Source organism: Castanea sativa, chromosome 8 (genome assembly GCF_040712315.1).
Source record: "Castanea sativa cultivar Marrone di Chiusa Pesio chromosome 8, ASM4071231v1".
Lineage (NCBI taxonomy): Eukaryota > Viridiplantae > Streptophyta > Magnoliopsida > Fagales > Fagaceae > Castanea > Castanea sativa.
This window is the reverse complement of record NC_134020.1, coordinates 2500134-2519407: the sequence shown is the minus strand read 5'-3', so window position 1 is coordinate 2519407 and position 19274 is coordinate 2500134.

Here is a 19274-nt window from a genome sequence, read left to right as displayed (position 1 = left end):
TTGCGTTAAAAATACAAAATCGAACTTGGATAGCAACATCTTCCAATGGGAGATCTTCCTTGTGAGAGCGGGCTTTTCAAAGATGTACTTGATGGGATCCATGTGGGAAATGAACCGCATGGTGAAGTAAAGCATGTATTGCCATAAATTATTTGAGGCCCATGCTAGGACACGACATGTCTTTTCAATGGCGATGTAATTAATCTCATAACTAGTGAACTTCTTCCTCAGGTAATATATCACTTTCTTTTTTTGATCGGGTTCATTTAGCTAGCCCAACATGCAACCCATGGATGTCTCTTGTACTGCTAGAATAGGAGGGTTCAACAAATACCACTTGATCTTGTCAAAGGCCGCTTGATACTCATCTGTCCATTCTATCTTTGTATCCTTCTTCAAAAGCTTGAACAAGGGATCACATGTGGTGGTCAACTGTGCTATGAAACGAGCTATGTAATTGATTCTTCCTAAGAAGCTTTGAACTTATTTCCCGATTTTTGGCTCGGGCATGTCCCTGATGGCCTAGACTTTTGCTAGGTCCACTTCATTTTTCTTTGGCTGACTATGAAGTCGAATAATTTTCTTGAACTGGCCTTAAAGACGCACTTGCTAAGGGTTAAGCCTCAACTTATACTTGCCAAGGTGCTTGAATAGCTTTCTCAATTCTATCAAATGATCTCTAGGAGTGCGTGACATGAAGATCGTATCATCCATATAAACTTTGATCTCCTTGTGCATCATATCATGGAACAAGGTTACCATGGCTCACTAGTAGGTCGCATTGGCATTCTTCAGACTGAATGGCATGACATCATAGGCATAGGTTCCCCAATGAGTGGGGAATGCTATCATGGCTTTGTCCTCTTTAGTCATTTTGATCTTATTATAACTTGAGAACCCATCCATTAAAGAGAAGAACATCTTGGTCGCGATGTTATCAATCATGCTAACGATATGTGGCATGGGAAAATTATCCTTCAAGTTGGCCCGATTCATATCTCTATAATCATTGCACATGCGTACTTTCCCACCATTTTTTATCACGAGAAAAATATTTGCAATCCAATTAGACTAGACTATGGTGGTATGAAAACCGGCATTCAAATGCTTTTCTACTTCTTCTTTGATTTTCAAGATAGTCCCAGATTTCATCCTTTAGAGAGCCCGACGCATGGGGGGGCATTCGGGTTTAACTGAAATCCTATGGATAACAAAATTTGTAAGTCCTAGCATATCTTGAAAAGACCAAGCAAAGATTTCCTTAAATTCTTTCAACAAAGCTATGAGCTCATCTTTTGTGTCCTTGGGAAAGTTTACCCCGATCTTGACTGGTATTTCTTTTTCGCTTTCGTCGGCTAGATTGATCACCTCTTGTTTGTTCATTTAGACCCTTTAAACTAGATTTTTTAACTTAATTAATTAACCAAGTTGAGTATTAGGTTTATTATTCGAATCTAGGTTAAACAAGGATATATCATATCATGCACAAATGCGGAAATGTCTCTCTCAGGTGATCGGGAGGCCCAATCACTCGATGATGGAATACTCCTTACTCAGCTAGTGCAACCACAGAGCAAGGCTCAATGGTCCAAAGGCTTTCCATCTCGCCTGGCATCCTTGGTTAGATAGTAGAAGTCAGATCATATTCGGAAGATGTGATAGCATTCATAGAGAACTCTTTGGGACAGAGTCCAATAATGTAAGCCAGATCATACTCTTGGTCCCTCAATTCCTTGAAAGGTTTTGGCATAATGACCTTGGCTGGAGCCAAAAAAGTGGCCCTGATATGGGGAATAGACATCCCTAGAGCGGCATACTTCCTCTTCTTTCCTATAGAAGCTTGAAAGAGTTCTTCATGAGTGGGTTTATACCCCAAACCTAATCTTCCTTTGTTATTCGAGAGTTAAATTAGAGTAGGGCTCCCACATCCTATGGCTATGAGGCCTTGGCCTAACTTGTACCCAAACTTGAGCATTTCCTTCACGACCATCAAAACTGCTATGGACCAGATGGACTCAGGCTCTGAAGCACTATAAATTATGGAGACTAGTTCAAAGCTATAGAAGAATGCTTCTGGAAAGGCATTAGCATCGATGTGGGGAATAGATGTCTCTTGGAAGATAGTCATGGGCTCTTTAGCCATAATGGTGATCAACTAATTCTTAAATATGAACCTGAGTCTCCAATGGATGGTAGACATGACTGTACCTATTGCATGTAACTAGGGCCTCCCTAAAAGCATATTGTATGGAGAGTCAACTTTAATCACTTGGAAGTTGACCATGAAGGATCTTGGGTTGATCTCAATCATTAGCTCAATTTTTCCTTGCACTTCATGGAGTGTGTCATCAAAGGCTCTAATGATCATGGTGCAAGACTGAATAAGAGACATATCCACTTTTAGGTGCTGAAAAGTGGCCATCGGGCAAACATTCAGCGCTGATCCATTATCAATTAATACCCTTACGATAATCATGTCTTTACACTTACTATGATATGCATGGCCAAGGTATGATCTCTTCTTTCTAAAGGCAACTCATCAACTAAAACCAGACTTGGTTGGTGGCTAACACCAGCAATACCATACCCTTGAGAGAGGAGTCTGTAATACCAATAGGAACATGTGTTTCCTTCAATACCTCTAATAGAGCCTTACGGTGGACCTCGAAAAATAACAACAATGATAAGATAGAAATTTGAGCTAGAGATTTGTTCAACTGTTAAGTCACACTATAATTGGCCTTTCGGATGGTTTTCAAGAATTCCTTGGCTTCTTAAGTGGTGACCTAATCTTGACTGCCTCGGTTATGCCTTAGCCAATCTCTTTCCTCCTCTTTTGTAGTTCCTCGAGAGTATAACATTGACCACTCCTAGTAAGCCCGGATAGACTTTAAGAGATGTTAGAACAAGCTTTCACCTTTCCAATTCAGGTGGAGATCAAAGTCACATCATATTTCCATGGAAAACAATGGATGTCTTTTTAAGGAAAGGGCTTCTACATGCGAATGACCAAGCCCTCGTAAGTCTATAGATTTGGTATTAGGGAGAACATCCTTGGATCGATGATGACTAGACTGGGCAGAGTGGCTTCCAAAGCCTTTAGGCCAAAAGCCCTAAAGATTCCTTTTATAGGTTTTGGTAGAACTAGAGGATCGAAACCTCGAATGGCAGGGATAATAGGGGTTCCCTTCTAGACAAATCCTGAAGACGATTTGGCAATCCTATGCAAAGATATGACTTAGACAAAACCCTCAATGGCTAGCATGGCTTATTCCTTCTTTGGAGCTAGCAATCCTAAAACTACAGGCGATTATATAATCTCTTCGATGACGAATAAAGTCAGAGTAGCTAGCGTTGTCATCCCTAGAGGAAACTTACAAAGGTGTTTTCATAAGTATTTTTCCTAGTCTTTCCTTGATCTACAGACATAGCGCTATGGCTGGTTCTTGCTTGCGTACTTGGAAGGCATAAGGTAGCCACCATGCAACCACTCCTTCACACAACCTCTTTTTTTATCAAGATAATACCATAATCGGCTAAACTCTAAACTTGTGCCCTAAGCACTCCGTAATCAAATAGGGCATGCCTACCCCTACTATCACAAAATGAGCTGATTTCCAAGTCAAATCCTTGGCTCCTATGTTCTCTAGAACAATGTGACTTTCCTAAGCCAGAGCCTATAACATGGCTTTCTAAGGGAATGAGAGGGATGAGAAATCTGTAATCCTCTCTTCCACTGTAGAGATAGCATTATAATGGAAATATGACATGTTTGTTTCACATACAAAACATACGCAATGGAAAAAATAACAGATCTACTTCATTCATAAAAGTTAACATGTACTATAAAAGTTTCAGAATTTGAGAATAAGAGAGTGTACCTTGGAGTGGTGAATTTCAAAACCGAAGATCAGAAGCACTTGGGAACACTTTCAATCATCACTCCAATTCCACTAATGCCCAAGATGTGTAGTCTCTCAATCAGTTTACAACGGGAGAATGTCAAAGTGTCTAACACTTACATACACCACTTCACAATAGTGTTCTTATAATTCTCTACAGAAAATTTTGTATGTTTCTCCCTTTGTATCTAACTGATTATCTAATTGGGCTATCCTTTTGGGCCTTTCCAATTGGGCTTAAGTGTGTGGCTTGTAATGGGACCAAAATGTACCAATAAGACACTAGCTCCAATGGGCCTTGGGCTTATCTGTCAACTCTTGACAAGTCCAAAGTTACCATTAACTATATTTAATACCACTATATAAATATAGTTTCACTCTAGGCCTTATTTATAAATTATATCCCAAGACTTTATTTTACATACAACCCCTTCATAAAATATTCGTAGTAACACAAAGTCATGAATGTAGACTGCCACTTTGTAAATTACTACATCTTATCCTTGAGTGCCCGATTTAATCCTTTAAGTTATTCATCATATATTTATGAAATCTAATTTCATAAATATCTACTCTAGCAATAATTTACTAAAGTAGTTAGGCCTAACATTCTGAATAATAAACCCATTAAACTTATCTCAAGGGAACATTTTGTATCTCCGTTAAGAGACTATGAATTCCATCTTGAGAATATACGTTCCATCAACATTAAATTTGGTTGCCCAACATATTGAGATTTTGACCGTAACTCTAAACCTCACTCCTAATATATCATAGCAACCTACACCTCATGATTAAGTCCATTATTCTCTTAGGATTAAGAGTTCATGCAAATATAAGTCGTGAGTTTATTATTCATTTGACAGTCGTTAGAAGAATAATAAATCTCACAACGGTCTAGTTCAATATGTCTTAACTCTTAAAACATATCAATATACCAACTAGAAATCTCCATTTCCATGATCAAGACAAATCATCTTAGTTGATATGTTATAGTCTTCGTAGATGAAATGCCCAATTTCATCACTGACTACGAACTAAAATTCTAAGTTTACAAAGAACTTGTGATTTATATCTTCTGTGACTTTTCACATAAATTACATACTGTGCATCTCATGGACTATATGATAATGTCTCAATATTCATGTTACCATTATTTTAGATAATAATAAAACAGCTTTATTAATCACAACATTAAGTCATACATAATGTCATACATAGCATCATACAATAGGATTTAAGGGCACAAATCCTAACACATTCATGTTCCTCTCTAGATGAGGAGGCAAGGGATTGGTGATGACATTCGGCCCGGTCGTGTTGTCAAACTGTATCAGCTTGTTATCGAAGAGATCTTGGATTCGATGTCTCAAATGCGCATATTCTTCCAAGGTGTGCCCTTTGGCCCCAAAATGGTGCCAACATTTCTTTAATGGATCAAAATCAAGCAAAGGTGGACCATCTCTAGGTTTTGTAAACAGTGGAGTCACTAGCTTCATCTCTAATAGATAGGCACAGAGCTCTGCCATAGGCATAGGTAACAAAGAGAACTTTTGAGGCCCCTCTTGGGATATTAGGGTTGATCGGGCTTTCCCTTCTCATTGAATTCTCAGTAAGGTGCCTGGGTTGGCTGAACCTATTGCTGATTGGGCTAAACAATCGGGACTATATAAGTAGATTTGACACCTTTTAGTCCTTTAGGGTTTTTGTCAATCATGTGAACATAGGCTTCCTTTTCCTTACGATCCGTTACCTTTTTCACCTGTTGTTCTTTAATAGAAATCAAAGCCTCAGGATCAACTATTTTCTTGCTCCTAATACCCTCATCAATACTATCCCCAATAGGAATGAAGCATTGGCCATCTCTCTCCAACTGGAGGTATTTTCCAATCTCACATACCATGTGGCTATAGGGCTAGTCAAGCTATCAAGGAAAATTTGGCAGAGCGAAGGGTAATTGTCTCCATAAGGTGACATCTTCCTACAAAACATGAGCAAATGGGCACAGGGATCTCTAGTACCATCATACTTAACAAACTCAGGTGGCTTAAACTTGGGCGGCATAATGACTTGAGGGAAACTGGTTAGGCTGTCTAAATCAACACTTCTTCGGGCACCGGAGCCCTTTATGATATGTATCTTCTCAGTCAGGGTCTTCATCTTACTTTTGACTTGACCGTAGCTAGACTTTGAGGTCTTATCCTTAGGAGGATTCAATTCTTGGTCACCTCCATGTAGGACAAATGGTAGTGTAGTTTAGCCTGAACTTAGTTTTGGCTGCAGTTGGGCCTCATTTTCAGACTGGGGCACAGAGCCCTCTAGAGTAGGACCAGATGAATCTCGGCCTCCTTCTACAACCAGCTGCTACATCATGTGCATCATTTCTTCCATCTACACTTTCAGGAGAGAGATATCATGAGTGTTTTTTTCAATGGGGGAGGGACCCATAGTAAACATCTCTTTGGCATGAGACCTAGTGATAATAGGATGGCGATGTGGTGGTAACTTGGACTATTTCCTTTTAGCAATATTTTCTCTTTATAATCCTAGAAATGAAAAGAATGGGATAGGAAAGAAATGGGGTACATTTGAAAATTTGACAATGTGGAAACACAAAACAAACATGATGTTGGTTTAGGTTCTTGCTTGTTTGAAATTCACCTATCATTTTCCAAAGATTGGCTTGGACCCTTGAGCAGAATTTTATCATGGTGAGTTTCTATAGTGATGTAAAATTAATGTGCAATTTTGGCAAGTAACAAGAACTTTCATATCATGCTTGAAATTGCAAGATGGACCCATCTTTTTTATGGCAGTGGAAGCAATGCTTTTACAAAACTTTGGCTTTTTACAATGCCTTTAAAACACGGGATATGGAAAATGGCTCCATCAGTGGGCTTTTACAATACAAGGAAATTCAAATTTACAATGAAAATGCTTCATTCTAGATGGCTTTGTGTTCTTGAATAAGATGTTGAACTCTTGGCAATGTCCTCCTTGGTTCGAAGTTCTGGCTAGCTATATGAGACACAGTATAACTAGTAAATTGGTCCTATTCTTAGGGGGGGACCTCAATCATCTAATCCTTCCTTTCATAGAAGTTGTGGGATAGAATGGATCAAAGGGGGTCTTTTCAGCTACTCTTGTCCACTGATGGACATAGAAGTGCCTACAAGTCAGTGCCCAATAACTATCTAGGGTATATGCATCCAACATTCGCCTTCAACGCTGAGTCTGGGTTCGACCTAATATGAGGGGTGATGTCATGCATTTTGAAATAAAAGGGGAAATACTTTCCAAGCATAGCAAATATATGAACAAATGAAGGTGTAGCAGAAATTAAATCTTACTACCCTAGGTTTGCACTGTTAGGATTAGTGCCCTTAAATCCTATTGTATGATGCTATGTATGATATTATGTATGACATTATGTAAGACATGATGTATGACTTAATATTGTGATTGATAAAGTTATTTTATTATTATCTAAAATAATGGTAACATGAATATGGGACATTATCATATAGTCCATGAGATGCATTGTATGTGATTTATTTGAAAAGTCACAGAAGATGTAAATCACAAGTTCTTTGTAAACTCAGAATTTATAGTTCGTAGTCGGTGATGAAATTGGGCATTTCATCTGCGAAGACTATAACGTGTCAACTACGATGATTTGTCTTGATCATGGAAGTGGAGACTTCTAGTTGATATGTTGATATGTTTTAAGAGTTAAAACATATTGAACAGGACCACTGTGAGATTTATTGTTCTCCTAATGACTGTCAAATGAATAATAAATCTCACGACTTCTATTTGCATGAACTCTTAATCCTGAGAGAATAATGGACTTGATCATGAAGTGTAGGTTGCTTTGATATATCAAGAGTGAGATCTGAAGTGACGGTCAAAACCTCAGTATGTTGGGCAACCACATTTAGTGTTGATGGAACATATATTCTCAAGATGGAATTCATAGTCTCTTGATGGAGATATAAAATATTCCCTTGAGATAAGTTTAATGGGTTCAGTTATTCAGAGAGTTAGGCCTAACCACTTTAGTAAGAAATTACTAAAGTATATATTTATGAAATTGGATTTCATAAATATATAATGAATAACTTTAAAGGATTAAACCGGGTACTCAAGGATAAGATGTAGTAATTTACAAAGTGACGGTCTACATTTATGACTTTGTGTTACTACGAATATTTTATGAAGGGGTTACGTGTATAATAAAGTTTTGGGATATAATTTATTAATAAGGCCTAGAGTGCAATTATATTTATATAGTGGTATTAAATATAATTAATGGTAACTTTGGACTTGTCAAGAGTTGACGGAAAAGCCCAAGGCCCATTGGAGCTAGTGTCTTATTGGTCCCTTTTGGTCCCACTCCAAGCCACACACTAAAGCCCAATTGGAAAGGCCCAATAGGCCAACCCAATTAGATAATCAGTTAGTTATAAAGGGAGAAACATATAGAATTTTTATTAGTGAAAAAAAGAAATAAGAAACGGTGTGTGAGAGAGTGTGAGACACACTTTCATTCTCCCTTGAAAACTGATTGAGAGACCACACATCTTGGGCGTAAAGTGAAATTGGTATGAAGATTAAAAGTGTTCCCAAGTGCTTCTAATCTCTGTTTTGAATTTCTCCACACCAAGGTACGCTATCTTGTTCTTAAATTCTGAAATTTATGTAGTGCACGTTATTAATCATGAATGAAATAGATCCTTGTTTGTTGCTTCCGCTATATGTTTTGTATGAGATACAAAACCAGAATTTTTCCTTCATGCACATGTCAAGGAAAGCTGTAAGCATGCTTAGGAAAAGCAGGAAAGCTTCACACATATGAAAATACATTAAAGCCAGTTTTTGGAAAATCATTTGAAAACATTTTTAGAAAATATTTTTGAGTTTTTAAAAATAGTTTACTAAGGATATAGTAACAGCATTTTTCAAAAGGAAAGCTTAGGAGGCTTATGCCAATTTCAATGTTTTTGAGAGCCAGTGTCCAAATATTGGGATTTTATCAAAAGCTCTAAAGGCTAAACTCTCTAAGTGTCCCCAGTGGAGTCGCTAGTCTGCCGATGCCTCGCGGTGGTTTGACCACCCATCGTGGCGATGCTCATTTACGCCTAAGATGTACAATCCCAGGAGCTCGGGTGCTATAAAGTAGGGAATACCTCTAGTGTGTGACTAGAAAATGAGTCAATTTTAAGGGGGTTACCAAAGGTAAGTGAAGTCGCCACAAATCATTGGGTTTTTTTTGAGGTGTGATTAGTCACTTGACTCTATTTGATTTTATTACCAATCCTATGCTAAGAAAATGTCATGTTTCCTAATCTAATAAATATGAAAAAAAAATCTTGATTCTTGAGTTCGGAAGTCTGGTTACGTGTAGGGAAGGTGTTAGGCATCCCATAACACATGTCCATAGACAGTCCATTGTTTTCGTAAAACCTTAATTCAAGGACATTGGCAATTAAAAATCAAGCTATTGGCATTAGCTTCCAGGGCTTTAATTGAATTAGGCTTTGAGGTTTGGTTTCTAGAAAATGTGTGGTCTCGATCAATGCCTCCCTAGTGTGTTTGGAATCGGTGCCAAATTTTAACAACGAAAATCCAGCAGCATTTCTCCTTATTTTCATGGCAAAAATCCGGCAACAGTTTGCCTCAAGTGCATCATAGCTCACAAAACACTATTCTTACCAAGATTTTACTGTGATAATTATGCGATATGCACCTACAGCAATTGCCTTAGGCACATAGCCACTTTACAAGGTCAAGAGCATTTATGACTAAAGAGGGCCGCTCACGTGGTCACGAGAGTCCATCATACAAAGTGCACAATCACCCACATAAAAGCACATATATATACACATATAAATCATGCACAATATTATCACACAAAGTGGGAAAGTAAAACAAATATTGCCAACATCCCCAAGGTATAGCCCAGTAAGGTATAGTATTTGTAAAGTAGACATTGCCATAGCTAGGGAATGCGGCCCAAGCAAGGTGCCAGAAGATAAAGGGTACATGGAGAGGAAAGCCTTAGGGAGGCTAGGTCTATTAATCTACTGAACATTTCCCTTTTTCGGCTTGTGTCTTCTTTCTTGCATCCTTACCCTTGTTGCTTGCGCTTACCCTTGTTGCTTGTGCCTAGGAGATCATGCCCAAGCAACTTTCCTCCATGTGTGTGCATGAAAAAAATGAAGAAAGCAACCAACAAACAAGCAAAGGAGATAACAAAGAGGTAAAGAGAGCATGCGAAGAGATACACTAGCAAAGAGAGCCAAACAGGGGCAAACAAACATGTTAAGCACATGAAGGGGCAAAAAAACATGTTATCAAACAAAAGGTGGTGTCCTTGGAGGACAAATGTAGATTTGGATCGGGTGTCCATAATTCCATTGGATTGGAGTATCGACAACACACATGCCATCAATCAAAATTCGTAAAAGGGACTCGAGGTCTCGTGTATCAAAGGTGGGTGTGAACCCGCACGAGGTAATAGGAATTAGGCTTGATGGCACAAGCAAGCAAGGACTCATGCATGAACATGTTAGCAAGCTTGCAAAAATGCAAATAAGCAAAGAAAGCCAAATGGGTGGCACAAAGCAAGCAAGACAAGCATAACATCAACGCATGGAGTGGAGAAAGGTATGTCTCAAGCGCACTAACATCATAGAGATGTGTCTTGCAAGTAGTCACATCCAAATAAACCACAAGAGAGACGGATGAAAGCACTCAAGCAAGTGAGCCCAAAGACCGACAAGCATAATCCCATGGAAGGCTCCAAGCATGGTAAAACATAGATCTAGGTAGGCAAACATGGATATAATGTGGGAAGCAAACAAGCACACACATGCATAAAAGAAATGATCCAAACCCTTTGATGTAGGCCTACCACAAGATCTAGATCTACACCCTACCAAAAGGGCTAAAACGCAAGAAAGAGACATATCAAGAGACATAAAGGCTATAGACACACATGGCATAGTATCCAGCATGTAGATCTAGATATGAACATGGCACGAAGCAAATCAAGATATAGATTTGAGCATAAACGTGGCAAGGAGCACATAAACAAATAGATCTAGGCATAAACATAGCAAAAATCACCTAAGCATATGGATCTAAGCACAAACATAGTATTTGGCCATATCCAAGCCCAAGAAGGCTAGGTCAACATCATCAAAGCAATAAAACATGTTGAAAAGCAAGTAGACATGCTACGAAGCAAGATATAGCAAATATATACTAAGGAAAGCAATAAAGCATGTTATGAAGCAAGATTAAGCAAAGGGTGTAGATTGTCGCTGAAAAGATACATCTACACCCTTAAAACCTCATATCCAATGCCTTAAGACCAAGGAGAGAAAAAAGAGTGCAGGAACACTACCTCTTGATTGTTGAGAAAATAGAGGAATCAAAGGTCGTTGGATGTGTTTGTGAGATAATTTAGAGAGGAAAAGAGAGAGAATCTGCCAAGAAAATTGCTCCAAAATGCCCAAAAACTTTTTTTTGAGGGGGTTCTGGGGTTATTCATAGCTAAAAAGTAAGGCTTTGCCTTTCGGTGGCCACTAACCCTTTAGTGGTCATCAGGCCTGATGCTGACATTAGTGATTCCATCTTCTTCCCTAGTTTGGCTTTGGATGCATATTTAAAGGCCCTACCAATCTATAATTAAGCTGATCTTAGTGTCCCTAAAAAAGATCTAGATGCCTAGTTTCTAGAATACTAAAGAAAATGAAATTCCAACGGTTGGATCAAAAGTTATAGCCTCAAGAAGCAAGCTAACACGCTTTGCACATTGTTTAAGATATCTCAACCCTTTTAACTCCGATTTTGACCCATGAATAGTCATTGGAAAAGGAATTCAATAATCTTTACAATGACGCTGGTCTTAATCCATTCTAATGGTTGGATCAAAATAAGAGTTTTTGGTGTCCCTGAGAGTCACCCTTGGGTTAAACTTGGTCAAAGTTGACGTAAATCACCAAGTAGCTCGGGTTTGATGTAGAAACATGAAAACAATTTTTTTGGGATGATTTTGACTAGCTTTGACTTTTGGTCAACCCATGGTTGACTAAGGGAATTTTGGTTAATTTGACCTGAAATTCTACTTCGAGTGCTCCAATGCCCAAACAAGCTGCGCCTTGTCAATCTTGATTTTTCCATGGTCTCATGGAAGAAAGTTAATATTTTTGAATTTTTATGCCAAACACGCAAATTAAGAGTAGACAAAATATGATATCTACAAGTGCCTAACACCTTCCCATTCCATACATAAACTCTAGACACGTGTTCTTGTAAAGATTAGTCCTTTATATAGGATGCTATACATATGTTTCCTAAACCTAATCTAGGTGGTGACTCCATTTATACATGCACCTGGTCCACTCTAGGCCGAGTTGTTCTTTTCACAAGGAAACCACTTGTAACAGATGCTTGTGTCTACAGGTTGATCTTCTTGTTAGTGGAGTGATGAGAGTTTTGCTTTCCGTCTTTCTTAATAGGTTTTGTGGGTGCATGTAAGATGGATTTTTTTCTTATCATTTTTAACCTGACTTTTTAATTCTATTTTAGAAGATTTTTTTTTTTCAATTTTAGTATGATCATAAGGAGGTATGAAAATGATATCATGGCAAGCAGAATTAGAATTTGCATAAGTAGAGAAAGAAGTGACATACCCTAGTCCAGTCTTGTTTGATGAACACTATTGAATGTTCAGCATCTCATCTAGTTTGGATTTGATGTACGTTCAATTTGTGCTCAGTTCAGTATCTAACTTCTTGGTCTTCTCATATAGGATGTTATTCTCAAACCTTCAGGCTCCAATGGTTTGATTCCTTTCATCAACTTTGGTTGAAAGATTCTTTCTCTCTATCATGACCTTGCTTAACTTCTTCATAGCAAGACTCTAAAGCTTCTCATATTTTTATGAATTCTTATAAAGTTTAGAGTAGGCTATTTGGATGTCATCTTTTTCATCCAACTTCTCAAAATTAGATTTATCTATTTCTTCATCCTCACTTATCGCCTCTCTAGTGTCATAAACAAGTTCAACAATAGCTATGAAAGACATGAACTTTTCTTCTTGGTCACTATCATCTGAATCACTTTTTGGTTCAGTATCACTCAAGGTTCCAGCTAGGGCTTTGCTCTTCCTTCTTGACTTGCTTCATGTGAGCATAGCCATGACAACCAAAACACTTAAGGCTAGATGGGATATTGGTGTTTTAACCACTTTCCTTGTTTGGCTTATCTTGAGATTTTTTTGAAGTGAATCCAGATTTTCTGCAGTCTTTTTCATTTATCTTCACATTGGAATTCTTAATGAATTTCTTGAACTACCTTTGTGTAAATGCCTTGAATTTAGTCTATTCATTATTAGAAAATTCTTCATCTTCATCATCTTTGAAATTCAAAGCCATCTTGCTTTTTTCACTTTTCCCAATTTTGGCTAGACCTAACTCCCAAGTTTGAAGATTCCTAACCAATTTAGTCAATGGGATCTTGTCAATATCCCTAGACTCTTCAATGGCAATAGTCTTGGTATGAAAAATTTCCAGAAGAGATCGAAATATTTTCCTTACAATCTTAAGCCCAGGGATTTTCTTTCCTAGATTGAAAGCAAAATTCAAAATATCTTTGGCCTTTGCATAAATCTCATCAAAGTTTTAATCCTTTTCCATCATGATTTCCTCAAAATAGCTAGTCAATCTTTGAATCTTTGAGCCTTTGACTACTTTGGTTCCTTCATAGGTTGTCTGTAGGATAGTCCATGCTTCTTTTGCATTGTTAATGGAAGAAATCATCTTGAATTCTTCATTAGCCATAGCACTGAACAAGGTATTCAAGGCACTACTTTTGAAGTTTACTACCTTGATCTTTTCATCATCCCAATCTGCGGGAGCTTTTGTGGGTTTGCTCCAACCCACTTCAACTACTAACTAGACTTTCTAATCAAGGGATTGTAAAAGAGCTCGCATACGTACTTTCCAATATGCATAGTTAGTTCCATTAAATAATGAAGGAATAATCAACAATTACTCATGATCCATGATAACAAGGGTCAATGGATCACACAACAAAGATTAAAAACCTAATTAGAGTGTGCCCACTTTGATACCACTTGTTGGGTTATAGATTGACCTCAGTTAATTAATTCAATTACCTAAGTTGATTAATTAGGTCAAATTACACGCAATATCATGGAGGCACGAACAAATCACCAAATAATCTAGAGTGCGGTGGAAAGTAAATATGACACGGAGATTTGTTGACTAATGGGGAAAATTGCTCATAAGGCAAAAACCTCACCAAGTAATTTTATGGTCACCACTCCCAATAATCACTAATAAAAATCAAGAGATTACGAGTACAAGGAATCTTACCCCTAACCCAGCTAATCCTAAAGCACTAACCTATAGTTGAATCCTTACATCAATCCCCAATTAGCCTTGATTTTCAAGAGACTTCTACCCTTTGCTCAAATTCCAGTACATGACTAACTTCCAACAACTTGAAACTTGTTGTTGGATGCAAAGTTCTTCAATATACTTTTAGAGAAGGAAGCTCTTAGTCAATAAAACTCAGAAGGTTGTTCTTCAACATTTTCAAACTTTTCTCAACTAAAACTCAACCTAAACATGTTTCTAACTCTCCTAGAGTGTTAGGTTTTCATCCTAAAGCAAAACCCAAGTATTTACAAGACAAACAACTAATCAAAGGAAAACTTCAAAAATGATAAAATTTTGAAAAACTTACTGATCTGGTCCTTGCACCCTCCGAAAGGTGTTGTTATGATTTGTAGGTCAAGGGAGGAGCCACTATTAGCTTTATAGCTCCATTCTAGTGGGTGAGATGGAAGACATTGGTGGAGAGGATGTAAGAACTCTTCGTAGACTTAGGTGCTATTGAAGGAGATGAGAGAGTTTGAGAGAGAAGTTGAGATTGAAGAAGCAGATGAGAGTCAAATTATGAGGGAATGAGAGAAAGGTAGAAGGTTTTAATAAAGGGAGTTAAAGAATGTGAAGAGATGAAGGAAGATGAAGAGAATGATAAAAAGAAATGGCTGGTAACCATTGGAGAAAAAAAATATGAAGAGGTGGGAACAAACCTGATGGCTAAACTACACGTAGTTTAGGCCTCTTCGCTAAATTACGTGAAGTTTAGCAAAAAAAATCAAATATCCCTATGGAAGTCTAAAAAATACACCCAAAAATTACAAGAGGGCCTTTAGTAGGCAAGGAGCACAGAGACTCTAAAAGTGCATTCCTAGTATTGAAAGCATCGAAAATATCCCTAGTGAACCAAAAGCATCAAAAGTATCCACAGTGGATCAAAATCATCAAAAAATATCTCCAGTGGATTAGAAACATCAAAGACATCCCTCAATGGATGAAAATGCATTATGAAAACTCTTCTATTAGCCAAGATCACCAACTAAGTCCCGAGTAAATCCAGTATCATGAATGGACTCCCCCGTGGGTCCAAGGCATAGAAGCAGCTCCCTCAAGAGTTGTAAAACAAAATTTCCCTAGCAGATTTTAGTTAAACCTCCTCGAGGGTGGAGTTAACATCAAACCCCAGTCAGTCATGAGAAAGAAAAAGATAACTATTCCCTAATGGGAGGAAGTTCACCAGTGAACGACACACCCATAAAAAATCCCTAGTAAGCTACCCCCCTCAGTAGGTCGTACACCATCAAGACCTTATAGTAGGTCAGAATCATAACCAAGGCACTTTTCAATAGAATTATACTCCGCAGTGAGTCCTCTAGCATCCTAGTGCATCTTTCATCAAAAATAGTCAAGCAAGTCAGAATTCGTGCATATATCCTCTGGGAATTGAACGTGCAGGCATGAAACCCCATGCAAGTTAGAAAGGAAGAACGTAAAATTTGTGCACATATCCTCTAGAATTGAATATGTTGGCACAGATCCTATACAAGTTAGAATTTGTGCACGTATCCTACGGGAATTGGACATGCAGGCATGAAACCTTATAAAAGCCAAAAAAGAAGAACACAAAACTTATGCGCATATCCTCCGAGAATTGAATATTCAAGCACATCATACTGATTTCAAACGCATATCCTACAGGATTTGAACATGCAGGTGCAGTAGAAGATGTAGAGATAGAGATAGAGATAGAGACCAAAGTCACCTTGAGGTAAGAGCCTCACCAAAGCAGGAAAGATAGAGATGGAAGACAAGTACCACCCAAAGAAGTTTGAGTTAAGAGCCTAGATGGACACCACAAATATATATATATATATATATATATATATATATATATATCCTTTTAAACTCAAAAGAGCACCATTGCTTGTTTGTTTGAGCTCATGAGAGCACCTTTTTTTTTTCTTTTAAGTAATTCTAGGATAGTGAGTCACTCTCATTTTGTTTGCAATTGGCAAAAACGTTTATAGGAAAGTGAACCTGTCATTGCTTATTTCCCATGCATTAAAGCTAGGAATTCGGACATACGAAATCCCACACAACTCTTCCAAATTGCACCTCGCCCCATGGATGCATGATGTGTGTCATGTGTGTGGGTTAGGCCTGAGCTGTATGTCGAAACAAAATTATTTGTCTCTTATTCTTTTGATCCCGTTAGCAAAGCTCATGACTCAAAAGAGAGGCATCTATAGACACCGCATTTTGTACCCCTTACGACCTGGGCCCCTGTTCCCCGATGATGTTGAATTCTAAGACCCAAGGTTGGTTTAGGGCCCAATCAGATGTTAAATTGACTTAAGAAATGTTAAATTGAAAAATGTAACTCTTAATGAGAAAATAAATCTATTTTTGAAAAGGTAAAGCCAAGGAAACCCTCGCTATGTGCACGCAGGAATCAGCCTGCGTACACAGCTTTCTGCATGTGTACACAGCTTTCTGCATGTGTATGCAGGACCAAACTTGCAATAATATATGTTCTCAAAAAAAAAATCTTGCAATAATATGAAAGGAAAGTTTTTTGCAATAATTTTGAGGTTTGGGAGTCATTCCAAACTCCTTTTTTCACATTGTAAGTAGCCTTACATGGTATATTTTCAAGTGACACAAAAATCCCACGAGAAAACACTAAGATTCACTAGAAATAGCGAATCAAAGAGGGAGTTTTTCACAAAACATCCTCAAGTCAATCTTCTATTGATTAGGGCCTTTTCTTGCCTTAATCTTTGATTAGGGCCTTTTTTGGCCTTGATCTTTGGGATTTGTTGATTATGAATAGATTTGACTAAGGGGAATGGTAAAAAATCAATCTTGAAGAGCTTTTCTTTGAGGTATTAAGTTCCAAAGTTTTCTTTTTTTCTTTTCCTTTCTTTTCTGCTCTTTAATCTTTTTGTCTGCTTTAGTTTTTGTTGTTATATGTTTTAATATCTTTCTGTTTATGTTTTTGTATGTTAATGTAGTATATGTTTAGTGTTTTAAGTATCTGATGTGTTTCTAAGGTTTTTGGCAGAAACCAACGTACACATAACCTTGCTTGCATATGCAGGCTTGGTTATACGCATGCAAGGTTGTTGATGCATGTGCATGAACTTTCCCAGAAACCCTAATTTTTATGTATTTGTTTTTGCTTTTGCGTTCACCAGTATGTTTCTATATAGCCTCTTTTCCATTTTTTATATGCGTTCAAAGCTTCTATTTCACATGTTTAATTGCTTGTTTGCTCTCACATGTTAGAATTAGGGTTTTATTGTTTTAAGTACTATGAACATGCTTTCACATGCCCATGCATGATGTCACAGGTGCTAAGTTGCTGCAAGGTAAGTAAAAGTTAAGTCATGCATTCGTAATGTACATGCATTTGTGATATGATCTTGCATAGGATTGTTGATTTAATTGTGATCTTAATGCCTTGGATGACGACATTTTTTGTTTGGCTTTGTTTTTACCTTTGATCTTAATGTTTACATTTTTCTGCCTTGAATAGCTATGATGTCATGATAAGATTGGTAATGAAGCATGATTAGATGTATGATTAGGGTTTTGTATTGTGATGAATGACTTAATGCCATGATTTGTATGCTAGATGTATGATAGGTTGTTTGTTAGATGAATGCTAGGGTATTCCATGATAGATGTATGGTTGATGTTTGATGCTATATTGATTGTTTAGATGCATGTTAGTGTGTGTGTGTGAGTTAGATACAAGTATTGAGCATGCCTTTAATAGGGTTAAGATATAAGACACAATGATGGGAAGCCAACCTTTGGCCTGGGCGGTTTTGGGTGCCTAATGCCTTCCCAAGACTGTACCTTAACTCTAAACCCATATCTCTGGTAGTAAGATCAAAAGGTCCTTTCTTAAGAGGATGCCGTTGAGGAGTCTCAAGCCACAAGGATGATTGCCATTATTGTAGCTGTTGTGAATCTTGCCCCAATTATGCTTTTTCAGGAACCACTATGATTGTCTTGTTTTGATCTACTCAATTGGGGAAGTCTAGTAGCCATCAAAGCCTACATGCACCGTCACATGCCACCCAACTAATCTACATCGAAGTCTAACACCGTCTTCTGCTCTAGGCTAATGCCATTAGTGCCACGTTAGCCCTAGCTTACATTAGCAACCAGTCACCTACTTACATCAGTTGCCATGTTAACATCGAGTCACCTGCTTATGTCATCTTGCTAAAGTCATCTTCGCTGCCTTCTGTTGACCGTTGTTAGTTGACTTTGACTAATGTCTTTCTATAGGGTTGATTGTTGACTTCTTCCAAGGTTGACTTTTTTATAGACCTGGTGCTTTTTACTCGGTTTTTTCACATAGATTTCTTTTTTGCCATCTATGTTTGCATATCTTGCTAACATCATCTCACTCTGGGCTTTTTTATTCTACTTATTGCAAGCACATGACACCTCGCTTGTCCTTATTTTCTAAACTTGAACCTACACCATTCCTCTTAGTATTCGTATAGCTAATGGTTCCACCACGCGAGGCAATAGTCTAGGTTTTATTTTGACCTCCAACTTTTCAGTTCCTAGGTCTTCCATGTACCTGACCTATCCTATAATTTATTCTCTATTGGCCAATTAGCTAAACTGAGTTAGGAAAGAAAAAAAATGTGGCACTTTAACGTAATTTATATCTATATCTATATCTACATCATATCTAATAGTCGAAACATTTGACTTTTTGTTGACCACTCCTCATTGCGCCATGTGGCTATATAAATTTATGCCATGTATACATTTAAAATGTGACCACTACTCATCGTTTCACGTATATATTAAAACAAAAAAAATTGTCATTGAGAAAAAAATAGACCTGGTTTAAAACTACAGGATATTATAGGCACACCTTGATGACACATGGGTACGTAAAGAGATTCTTATAGGATAAAAT